The 12,758-nt window shown below is 39.5% G+C and overlaps 1 pseudogene; it reads left to right on the top strand.

Annotated features, from left to right (window-relative positions):
- The first annotated feature begins 9,655 nt into the window (after positions 1 to 9,655).
- On the top strand, positions 9,656 to 11,006 carry LOC128659459 (single-stranded DNA-binding protein 3-like; annotated as a pseudogene).
- Positions 11,007 to 12,758: the final 1,752 nt, after the last annotated feature.

Raw genomic sequence — 12,758 nt, 5'->3', positions numbered from 1 at the left:
GGAAGAAGATGGTTGCCGGTCCGGATCTACTCTTCTTCTCGGATAGGATGAAGACTTTGGAGCCTCTTCTAGATTTCTTTAGCTGTCGGATGATGGATGTCTAGCCCCCGCTTGGGCTTAGATGAAGATATCGGAGCCAGGACGGATCGGTGTGATACCCGGTGAAGGGAAGACAAGGTAGGAAGATCTTCAGGGGCTTAGTGTTAGGTTTATTTAAGGGAGGTTTGGGTTAGATTAGGGGTATGTGGGTGGTGGGTTGTAATGTTGGGGGGGTATTGTATGTGTTTTTTTACAGGAAAAAAGAGCTGAATTCCTTGGGGCATGACCCGCAAAGGGCCCTGTTCAGGGCTGGTAAGGTAAAAGAGCTTTGAACTTTTGTAATTTAGAATAGGGTAGGGCATTTTTTATTTTGGGGGGCTTTGTTATTTTATTAGGGGGCTTAGAGTAGGTGTAATTAGTTTAAAATTGTTGTAATATTTTTCTTATGTTTGTAAATATTTTTTATTTTTTGTAACTTAGTTCTTTTTTATTTTTTGTACTTTAGTTAGTTTATTTCATTGTAGTTATTTGTAGGTATTGTATTTAATTAATTTATTGATAGTGTAGTGTTAGGTTTAATTGTAGGTAATTGTAGGTATTTTATTTAATTTATTTATTGATCGTGTAGTGTTAGGTTTAATTGTAACTTAGGTTAGGATTTATTTTACAGGTAAATTTGTAATTATTTTAACTATTTTAGCTATTAAATAGTTCTTAATTATTTAATAGCTATTGTACCTAGTTAAAATAAATGCAAAATTACCTGTAAAATAAATATAAATCCTAAAATAGCTATAATATAATTATAATTTATATTGTAGCTATATTAGGGTTTATTTTACAGGTAAGTATTTAGTTTTAAATAGGAATAATTTATTTAATAAGAGTTAATTTATTTCGTTAGATTTAAATTATATTTAACTTAGGGGGGTGTTAGTGTTAGGGTTAGACTTAGCTTTAGGGGTTAATACATTTATTAGAATAGCGGCGAGATTTGGTCGGCAGATTAGGGGTTAATAATTGAAGTTAGGTGTCGGCAATGTTAGGGAGGGCAGGTTAGGGGTTAATATATATAATATAGGAGTCGGCGATGTTAGGGCAGCAGATTAGGGGTACATAGCTATAATGTAGCTGGCGGCGGCGTGCGGACGGCAGATTAGGGGTTAATAAGTGTAGGTAGCTGGCGGCGACGTTGTGGGGGGCAGATTAGGGGTTAATAAATATAATATAGGGGTCGGCGGTGTTAGGGGCAGCAGATTAGGGGTACATAAGGATAACGTAGGTGGCGGTCGGCAGATTAGGGGTTAAAGAAATTAAATCGAGTGTCGGCGATGTGGGGGGGCCTCGGTTTAGGGGTACATAGGTAGTTTATGGGTGTTAGTGTACTTTAGGGCACAGTAGTTAAGAGCTTTATGAACCAGCGTTAGCCCAGAAAGCTCTTAACTACTGACTTTTTTCTGCGGCTGGAGTTTTGTCGTTAGAATTCTAACGCTCACTTCAGCCACGACTCTAAATACCGGAGTTAGAAAGATCCCATTGAAAAGATAGGATACGCAATTGACGTAAGGGGATCTGCGGTATGGAAAAGTCGCGGCTGAAAAGTGAGCGTTAGACCGTTTTTTGACTGACTCCAAATACTGGCGGTAGCCTAAAACCAGCGTTAGGAGCCTCTAACGCTGGTTTTCACGGCTACCGGCAAACTCCAAATCTAGGCCTTAGTTAATAATAGAAATATTATTTAGATTTATTTAATTAATATTTAAGTTAGGGGGGTGTTGGGGTTAGTGTTAGACTTAGGTTTAGGGGTTAATAATTTTATTACAGTGGCGGCGGTGTAGTGGGGGGCAGGATAGGGGTTAATAAATTTATTATAGGTGGCAACGGTGTAGGGGAGGCAGGATAGGGGTTAATAAATGTAATATAGGTTGTGGCAGGGAGCGGCGGTTTAGGGGTTAATACACTTATTATAGTTGCAGCAGGGTCAGGGAGCGGCGGTTTAGGGGTTAATAGGTATAGAGTAGCTTGCAGTGGGCTCCGGGAGCGGCGGTTTAGGGGTTAATCATTTAATTTTGTTGCGGCGGTGTGGGGGGGGGGCAGATTAGAGGTGTTTAGACTCGGGGTACATGTTAGGGTGTTAGGTGTAGACAGCTCCCATAGAAATCAATGGGATGTCTGTCAGCAGCGAACTTGTACTTTCGCTATGGTCAGACTCCCATTGATTCCTATGGGATCCGCCGCCTCCAGGGTGGTGGTTTGAAAACCAGGTACGCTGGGCCGTAAAAGTGCCGAGCGTACCTGCTAGTTTTTTGATAACTAGCAAAAGTAGTCAGATTGTGCCGTACTTGTGTGCGGAACATCTGGAGTGACGTAAGAATCGATCTGTGTCGGACGGAGTCCGGCGGATTGAAGTTTACGTCACAAAATTCTACTTTTGCCGGTCTGTAGCCTTTGATAACTAATGCGAATCAGCCTCGCCACAAATACGCTGCGGAATTCCAGCGTATTTGAGGTTGACGGCTTGATAACTACCCCCCTATGAGTGCAGCTGTATATCCCTTACTTTTATCATGTAGGGTTAACAAATGTTTTGCAGTTACATGCCTTATGTGTGTCTTTTTAACGCAACTGGGCCTAAGAGCACTATCAATATGCAGCCTTCCGGCTCCGTGGCTAGGCTCCACCCCCCCAAAATAAAAGTAATTTTAAGATACTGTGCTATTGTGCATTAGGATTGGGTGTTTTGCATATTTGCATGATGGGTCTAATCAGTTTAGTTCTGTCATTACAGATCATAAAAGATTAAGATGTATATAGCAATTTCTTCTTATTTCTGAAGTAATTTTTATATTTTGTGTTATAAATATTTGGCTCTATCCATCACCCACAAATATGTTTGGATCCTCACTAAAAGCTTAATTTTTACTATTGGGGCCAAAATGTTCTAAGTAATCACAATCCATTTTCAAGAGACTTTTCAACACCTTATAGGCCAGTTTTGACTTTTCAAATTTGACACCTTGAGGCAGGGAATAAAGATTCAAAATGGCATATTGGACATCTTTGCAAGTATTTAAATACTACTTGGAAACAGTCTATTATTTTGCACATGTGCAAAACACTCTGAAATGGCCGCAGGAGACATTATAGAGGTGTATTAATACACATGATATTGATTAATTTACTATTGTATAAGTATCTACATATGAATATGTGTTGAGTAAGTAATATCCTGTACAGATAAGGGGATTTGCAGGAAAGTCATATCAAGAACCCAACATCTACGAATGAGGTTGAATAATCTCCTTATGTAAATATAAATGTTTGATTCTAAGTCACACTTTCACTAGCAATGCATGTGACTTCCTATCGCTGTAGAGCATGAACCCACTGAATTGCAACATTGTATTTGTCAAGCCGATGTTCAAATGTTCCTATGTGACTGAGTTTTAATAGGGGATGTGCCTTCATGTCAGGACAGTACATTTCAAAGTGCTTGTGCCTACATTATAGAACTTGTAAACAAACTTCTACCTGAATATGTGTTCAATAATGTAGGCACTGTCTTGTTTGAACACCTTTTAGGCAGATTCATGCTCTACAGTTTCATTATTGTTGAAATACAGCACAAGAAGATATCATAAGTTGTTTCAATAGAAACTCATAGTCACCCTCTTGTTTTCAGATCACACATGCAAATGGTGCTTTAACAAACTTTGGCCTAGATTTGGAGTTTGGCGGTAAAAGGGCTGTTAACGCTCCGCTGGCTTTTTTCTGGCCGCACCATAAATTTAACTCTGGTATCGAGAGTTTAATCAAATGCTGCGTTAGGCTCCAAAAAAGGAGCGTAGAGCATTTTTACCGCAAATGCAACTCTCGATACCAGAGTTGCTTACGGACGCGGCCGGCCTCAAAAACGTGCTCGTGCACGATTCTCCCATAGGAAACAATGGGGCTGTTTGAGCTGAAAAAAAACCTAACACCTGCAAAAAAGCAGCGTTCAGCTCCTAACGCAGCCCCATTGTTTCCTATGGGGAAACACTTCCTACGTCTGCACCTAACACTCTAACATGTACCCCGAGTCTAAACACCCCTAAAATTACACTTATTAACCCCTAATCTGCCGCCCCCGCTATCGCTGACACCTGCATATTTTTTTTAACCCCTAATCTGCCGCTCCGTAAACCGCCGCAACCTACGTTGTCCCTATGTACCCCTAATCTGCTGCCCTAACATCGCCGACCCCTATATTATATTTATTAACCCCTAATCTGCCCCCCTCAACGTCGCCGACACCTGCCTACACTTATTAACTCCTAATCTGCCGAGCGGACCTGAGCGCTACTATAATAAAGTTATTAACCCCTAATCCGCCTCACTAACCCTATCATAAATAGTATTAACCCCTAATTTGCCCTCCCTAACATCGCCGACACCTACCTTCAATTATTAACCCCTAATCTGCCGAGCGGACCTCACCGCTACTATAATAAATGTATTAACCCCTAAAGCTAAGTCTAACCCTAATACTAACACCCCCCTAAGTTAAATATAATTTACATCTAACGAAATTAATTAACTCTTATTAAATAAATGATTCCTATTTAAAGCTAAATACTTACCTGTAAAATAAATCCTAATATTGCTACAATATAAATTATAATTATATTATAGCTATTTTAGGATTAATATTTATTTTACAGGCAACTTTTTAATTATTTTAACCAGGTACAATAGCTATTAAATAGTTAAGAACTATTTAATAGTTACCTAGTTAAAATAATAAGAAATTTACCTGTAAAATAAATCCTAACCTAAGATATAATTAAACCTAACACTACCCTATCAATAAATTAATTAAATAAACTACCTACAATTACCTACAATTAACCTAACACTACACTATCAATAAATTAATTAAACACAATTCCTACAAATAAATACAATTAAATAAACTAGCTAAAGTACAAAAAATAAAAAAGAACTAAGTTACAAAAAATAATAAAATATTTACAAACATAAGAAAAATATTACAACAATTTTAAACTAATTACACCTACTCTAAGCCCCCTAATAAAATAACAAAGCCCCCCAAAATAAAAAATTCCCTACCCTATTCTAAATTAAAAAAGTTACAAGCTCTTTTACCTTACCAGCCCTGAACAGGGCCCTTTGCGGGGCATGCCCCAAGGATTTCAGCTCTTTTGCCTGTAAAAAAAAACATACCATACCCCCCCCCAACATTACAACCCACCACCCACATACCCCTAATCTAACCCAAACATCCTTAAATAAACCTAACACTAAGCCCCTGAAGATCTTCCTACCTTGTCTTCACCATACCAGGTTCACCGATCCGTCCTGGCTCCAACATCTTCATCCAACCCAAGCGGGGGTTGGCGATCCATTATCCGGTGCTGAAGAGGTCCAGAAGAGGCTCCAAAGTCTTCCTCCTATCCGGCAAGAAGAGGACATCCGGACCGGCAAACATCTTCTCCAAGCGGCATCTTCAATCTTCTTCCATCCGGTGCGGAGCGGGTCCATCTTGAAGCAGGCGACGCGGATCCATCCTCTTCTTCCGTTGTCTCCCGATGAATGACGGTTCCTTTAAGGGACGTCATCCAAGATGGCGTCCCTCGAATTCCGATTGGCTGATAGGATTCTATCAGCCAATCGGAATTAAGGTAGGAATTTTCTGATTGGCTGATGGAATCAGCCAATCAGAATCAAGGTAAATCCGATTGGCTGATCCAATCAGCCAATCAGATTGAGCTCGCATTCTATTGGCTGATCGGAACAGCCAATAGAATGCGAGCTCAATCTGATTGGCTGATTGGATCAGCCAATCGGATTGAACTTGATTCTGATTGGCTGATTCCATCAGCCAATCAGAATATTCCTACCTTAATTCCGATTGGCTGATAGAATCCTATCAGCCAATCGGAATTCGAGGGACGCCATCTTGGATGACGTCCCTTAAAGGAACCGTCATTCGTCGGGAGACAACGGAAGAAGAGGATGGATCCGCGTCGCCTGCTTCAAGATGGACCCGCTCCGCACCGGATGGAAGAAGATTGAAGATGCCGCTTGGAGAAGATGTTTGCCGGTCCGGATGTCCTCTTCTTGCCGGATAGGAGGAAGACTTTGGAGCCTCTTCTGGACCTCTTCAGCACCGGATGATGGATCGCCAACCCCCGCTTGGGTTGGATGAAGATGTTGGAGCCAGGACGGATCGGTGAACCTGGTATGGTGAAGACAAGGTAGGAAGATCTTCAGGGGCTTAGTGTTAGGTTTATTTAAGGGGGTTTGGGTTAGATTAGGGGTATGTGGGTGGTGGGTTGTAATGTTGGGGGGGGGTATGGTATGTTTTTTTTTACAGGCAAAAGAGCTGAAATCCTTGGGGCATGCCCCGCAAAGGGCCCTGTTCAGGGCTGGTAAGGTAAAAGAGCTTGTAACTTTTTTAATTTAGAATAGGGTAGGGAATTTTTTATTTTGGGGGGCTTTGTTATTTTATTAGGGGGCTTAGAGTAGGTGTAATTAGTTTAAAATTGTTGTAATATTTTTCTTATGTTTGTAAATATTTTATTATTTTTTGTAACTTAGTTCTTTTTTATTTTTTGTACTTTAGCTAGTTTATTTAATTGTATTTATTTGTAGGAATTGTGTTTAATTAATTTATTGATAGTGTAGTGTTAGGTTAATTGTAGGTAATTGTAGGTAGTTTATTTAATTAATTTATTGATAGGGTAGTGTTAGGTTTAATTATATCTTAGGTTAGGATTTATTTTACAGGTAAATTTGTTATTATTTTAACTAGGTAACTATTAAATAGTTCTTAACTATTTAATAGCTATTGTACCTGGTTAAAATAATTAAAAAGTTGCCTGTAAAATAAATATTAATCCTAAAATAGCTATAATATAATTATAATTTATATTGTAGCTATATTAGGATTTATTTTACAGGTAAGTATTTAGCTTTAAATAGGAATCATTTATTTAATAAGAGTTAATTAATTTCGTTAGATGTAAATTATATTTAACTTAGGGGGGTGTTAGTATTAGGGTTAGACTTAGCTTTAGGGGTTAATACATTTATTATAGTAGCGGTGAGGTCCGCTCGGCAGATTAGGGGTTAATAATTGAAGGTAGGTGTCGGCGATGTTAGGGAGGGCAGATTAGGGGTTAATACTATTTATGATAGGGTTAGTGAGGCGGATTAGGGGTTAATAACTTTATTATAGTAGCGCTCAGGTCCGCTCGGCAGATTAGGAGTTAATAAGTGTAGGCAGGTGTCGGCGACGTTGAGGGGGGCAGATTAGGGGTTAATAAATATAATATAGGGGTCGGCGGTGTTAGGGGTAGCAGATTAGGGGTACATAGGGATAACGTAGGTGGCGGCGCTTTGCGGTCGGAAGATTAGGGGTTAATTATTTTAAGTAGCTGGCGGCGACGTTGTGGGGGGCAGGTTAGGGGTTAATAAATGTAATACAGGGGTCGGCGGGGTTAGGGGCAGCAGATTAGGGGTACATAAGTATAACGTAGGTGGCGGTCGGCAGATTAGGGGTTAAAAATTTTAATCGAGTGGCGGCGATGTGGGGGGAGCTCGGTTTAGGGGTACATAGGTAGTTTATGGGTGTTAGTGTACTTTAGGGTACAGTAGTTAAGAGCTTTATGAACCGGCGTTAGCCAGAAAGCTCTTAACTCCTGCTATTTTCAGGCGGCTGGAATTTTGTCGTTAGAGCTCTAACGCTCACTTCAGAAACGACTCTAAATACCAGCGTTAGAAAGATCCCATTGAAAAGATAGGCTACGCAAATGGCGTAGGGGGATCTGCGGTATGGAAAAGTTGCGGCTGAAAAGTGAGCGTTAGACCCTTTAATCACTGACTCCAAATACCAGCGGGCGGCCAAAACCAGCGTTAGGAGCCTCTAACGCTGGTTTTGACGGCTACCGCCGAACTACAAATCTAGGCCTTTGTGTTAAAAACAATACTTGTCAAAGATTTAAAGTGACAATATAGCAATTGAAAAATTGTGGTCAGCATGCCCATCCTGCAAACATACAATTGGCATTTAAATGCTTTAACAGTGGTGCAGAAGGAAACATATTGCAATAAGTTTCTATGGAACTCACAATTGTAAAATACAGTTTTAAAGCCCAGTTATGCAGACACCTGTGCTGTTCATGACAGTCACAACAGTGTGAGTATGACTTTGAATCAAACATTCGCATTAAGAGATTTTTATATAACATTTGCAGATGCTGTGGTCATGATGTGACTATTAAAGTATGCCCATCATGCTAAGATACAAATGGAATTCAGATAGTTTATCAGTGGTGAGAATGGAATTGAAATACAATAGGTTAATGTCACACATGTAATTGAGTTTTTCCATTCCACAGTAAACAAAAGGGTTAATTGAAGACATTTACTGTAACCTTAAGAGGTGTGAATAGGCCATTGTATCAATCAGTTTTAAGTGACTTACAAGTTTCTATTTTACCAAGAACTTAACACATAAAAAATGCCTTCAATTTTAACAATCAAAACCATTTTGTTTTGTGATCTCCTGAAAGCAAAAATCTATTTTGGTAGCAAACAGATTGTAAATGACCCTTAAGTTTGTATTTGTTCCAGAATAAATAGAAATGTTACTGCAACAGGAACAAACTGGACTGAACTGTCCTGTTACTGTGTTCTTCCTTCTCTATCCACTAGTTGTCATCAAAACAACTCTTTATCATTAGATTTCTGACAGGCATAGAGCTTCCAGCTTAAATATTTCCATAACCTTTGTAAAGTCATTAGTTGTGCAACACTGATCATGTGATGATGTCACTTAAAGCACTGCACATACTATTGTTAAGTAGGAACATTTGTATAAATAAAACAGATAATCCCATTTTAATGCTTATATAATTCAAACAATTCAATTCAAATTGACTTGTTTCTAATTAATATAAATGGCTATACAAATGGAGGATTAAAAAAATCAAATGAATATAGTGTTTATACACTGCATTTTTTATGAATGCTAAAATTTGAATTACATTTTTAAAACATCCCTGTTCTTCATATTTGGCATTTTTCTAACATTAAAGGAAAAAGTGAAGTAATTGTGATACTTATAAACATCAATTAACTAACATTAACAACCTAAAATACAACAGTGTCTCAAAATAGTTTGTACAAAGAGATGCAGGCACTCCTCGATGTGTGGATAATAATAAAAAATACAACCTTTATTCAGCTTTTCTTAAAAAATATAAAAACAGTCCAGATTAATGGCAGACACACAGACAAGACATCACTGCATTCTCTGATGTACATTTCACCAATAACTGCTTGACTGTGTCAAGGATATCCAGAGGATTTGTTTTTGCTCAGGAAACTCTGGATATCCTTGACAAAGCCAAGCAGTTATTGGTGAAATGTACGTCGGAGAACACAGTGACATCACCAGTAGGGCAGGGACTTAACTTCTGAACCAAACACACAACAAATCAGAGATATTGTTTTTCATTAAAGGTCTATATTAGCAGATTTTCTTGCTATGGTCTTGTCTCTTATGTAAGCCTGGTGATGTCACATTTGTTTTAATAAATATTGTTTTAAGATGTATGCCAAAGGAAAAGGATCCACTGTCCCTTCTGATAGCCAGGCAAGGGAACAGTTAGCTTTATATGTGTATGAATATTTACTACATGTAGGGGCTCAGAAATCTGCACAGACCTTCCTTTCAGAGATACGATGGGAGAAAAATATCACATTAGGAGAACCTCCTGGGTTTTTACACTCTTGGTGGTGTGTATTCTGGGATTTGTACTGTGCAGCCCCTGACAGAAGAGAGACATGTGAGCACTCCAGTGAAGCCAAGGCTTTCCATGATTATAGCGCAGCTGCTGCCCCCAGTCCAGTGATGGGCAATATGCCTCCGAATGACGGAATGCCAGGCGGACCTATGCCTCCAGGGTTCTTTCAAGGCCCTCCTGGTTCTCAGCCATCACCTCATGCACAGCCTCCACCCCACAACCCCAATAACCCCATGATGGTTCCTCACAGTCAGCCCTTTATGTCCCCTTGCTATCCAGGTGGCCCACGACCTTCCCTCAGAATGCCAAATCAACCCCTAGTTGGAGTTCCAGGTTCACAACCACTGCTGCCAAACTCTATGGACCCCACAAGACCACAAGGGCATCCAAACATGGGAAGACCCATGCAGAGAATGAACCCACCATGAGGCATGTCTGCTATGGGACCTCAGAATTAAGGCAGTGGCATGAGACCCCCTCCAAACTCATTAGGGGGTCCTGGTATGCCTGGAATTAACATTTGACCAGGAGGAAGGGGTCCTTGGCCGAACCCTAATGCTAACTCTATAGCGTACTCATCATCATCACCAGGAAATTATGTGGGTCCACCAGGAAGTGGGGGTCCTCCAGGAACACCTATCATGCCCAGCCCAGGAGACTCTACAAATTCCAGTGAAAACATGTATACAATGATGAATCCAATAGGGCCCGGCGGGAGCAGGCCTAACTTCCCAATGGGTCCTGGTCCTGATGGCCCTATGGGTGGAATGGGCGCTATGGAACCTCATCATATGAATGGATCACTAGGCTCCGGAGACATGGATGTGTTGCCAAAGAATTCTTCAAATACTATGGCAGGAATGAACAACCCTCCGGGGACACCTCGAGATGATGGAGAGATGACAGGAAATTTCTTAAACCCCTTCCAAAGCGAAAGCTATTCACCCAGCATGACTATGAGTGTGTTATGTCCTCGGATCCACCATTGGATTGAGTGTTCTCATGATGCCTCTTCAGCAGGAGACTTCCAATGCGCAAGCAGTGAGGATTACAAGCAAGTTGTGCAATTTGTATATTTAAAAGCAGGAAATAGTCAACCCTAGAGGCTCCTTTACATCCTTTTCAGAAAAAAACATAAACATTTAAAGGGCAAATGACTAGACTGCATTTCAGCAATGACTTTAACCCTTGAATCGTGGTGTATTGTTAGGGGACATTTTGGGGGGCAAACCTCTGGGAAGTCCTTTCTTATGCACTCTTCTGCCAAAACGCGATCTGCAGACTCAAGAGGACCCTCAATGGACTGTCGGACACAGCTCACAAAGCTTGGGTTCAAATCCAGCTACATATTGTATGTAACAAGCAACTATATCTATGAAATGACTAAGAACAGTACCTTGGTTTATTGTGGAAGATTGGTATACGTTCATTGTATCCCAAAACAGTAACCCCTTCACTGCCAGAAAGGCATGTTTCCCTTACAGCAAAGGGGTTGTAAACCACCATCCCTGCAAGTTTGGTGACCATTTTATTTATTTTCTGGGGTTTTTGTTATTATAATTATTTTTTTGTATTCTGTTAAGCTGTAATCTTGTAATGTCTTAACCCCATTTCTCAGTACTCAACAGGACTCATTTTTTGTATTTCATCCGACAAGAAATAAAGAAACGAAAATCTTGCTGCCTGCAAATATCTACATGTATCATTCACTCAATTGTCGCCTCTATAACTAGTTAAACAGCCACTAAACTGTTATGGCAATATGAGTAGAGGATACTGGGAAAGCACATTACTGCTTCATTTCCATGGCAACTGATACAAGTTTATGTATTTGCTTTCACATTCTTTTCAATATCAACTGCTTTGTGATTTTAACATGGCCAGAGTGAAAAGTCTAAAGTAATTTGACTGCCTATAGCCCTCACTATTTTGATAAGCTTAATTTTACAGTGCATGTAAACCAGCTAATACCTTATCAGTAAAGAGAAACATATGAGCCCAAATTGCACATTTTTGGTTGAGAACCGTGCTCCTAACTTTAGGTGTTTTTAAAATCAAGTTGTTAACAAAATCAATGTAATGTATAATTAGTTCCTCAGGTTTAAAGCGCTTCATATAGAATTCACTGTAGGGTAAAATAGTCTATAGGGAAACCTGTCTTTTTACTAAAAATGTAAAAAAAAAGGAAGGCATAAAATCATAAAAGACTATAACCTAACTTCATAAATGTGGGAATTTTCATATTAAAACGCTAAACAGGTGCATTTCTGAGGATTATTTTAAGGCAAGTAAACAAAATGTGAACTTCATGCAGATTTCAAACACAAGGATGAAAATTAGTTTGCATGTGTATGTATTCAGGGACAAAAACAAGGTTATCCCTTGTACCTCTAATTAAATAAGATATGATGTTTGCCTTTGTGGGCTGAATCTCTCTTGACATTCACAGGACTAGATGTGTATAGTATTTTTGTTTATTACAAATTAATTATCTGGTAGAGCATGTTATATATCAGGGTACCTTAGCAACTTCCTAATCCATTGTGGTGGAAGTTTTTGTAGACAGATGTTATTAAAATGTGGAGGAAAAACAGTTATGGTAGCAGAGACATTCTGTTTGTTCTAGTACAAAGAAAATAACACTAAGATTATGTCTACTTAGACTGATGTTTTTCACTGATTGGATCAGCCAATAGGATTGAAGTTCAATCCTATTGGCTGATTGGATCAGCCAATAGGATTTTTTCTACCTTAATTCCGATTGGCTGATAGAATTCTATCAGCCAATCGGAATTGAAGGGACGCCATCTTGGATGACGTCACTTAAAGGTACCGTCATTTAGTAAGAAGACTCCAGATGAAGAGGATGCTCCACGTCGGATGGGTTGAAGATGGACCCACTCCGTT

The sequence above is a fragment of the Bombina bombina genome, chromosome 5 (genome assembly GCF_027579735.1).
Source record: "Bombina bombina isolate aBomBom1 chromosome 5, aBomBom1.pri, whole genome shotgun sequence".
In the NCBI taxonomy this organism is placed as follows: domain Eukaryota; kingdom Metazoa; phylum Chordata; class Amphibia; order Anura; family Bombinatoridae; genus Bombina; species Bombina bombina.
The sequence above is the reverse complement of the archived record's forward strand: the minus strand, read 5'-3'. Positions and strand labels throughout refer to the sequence as shown.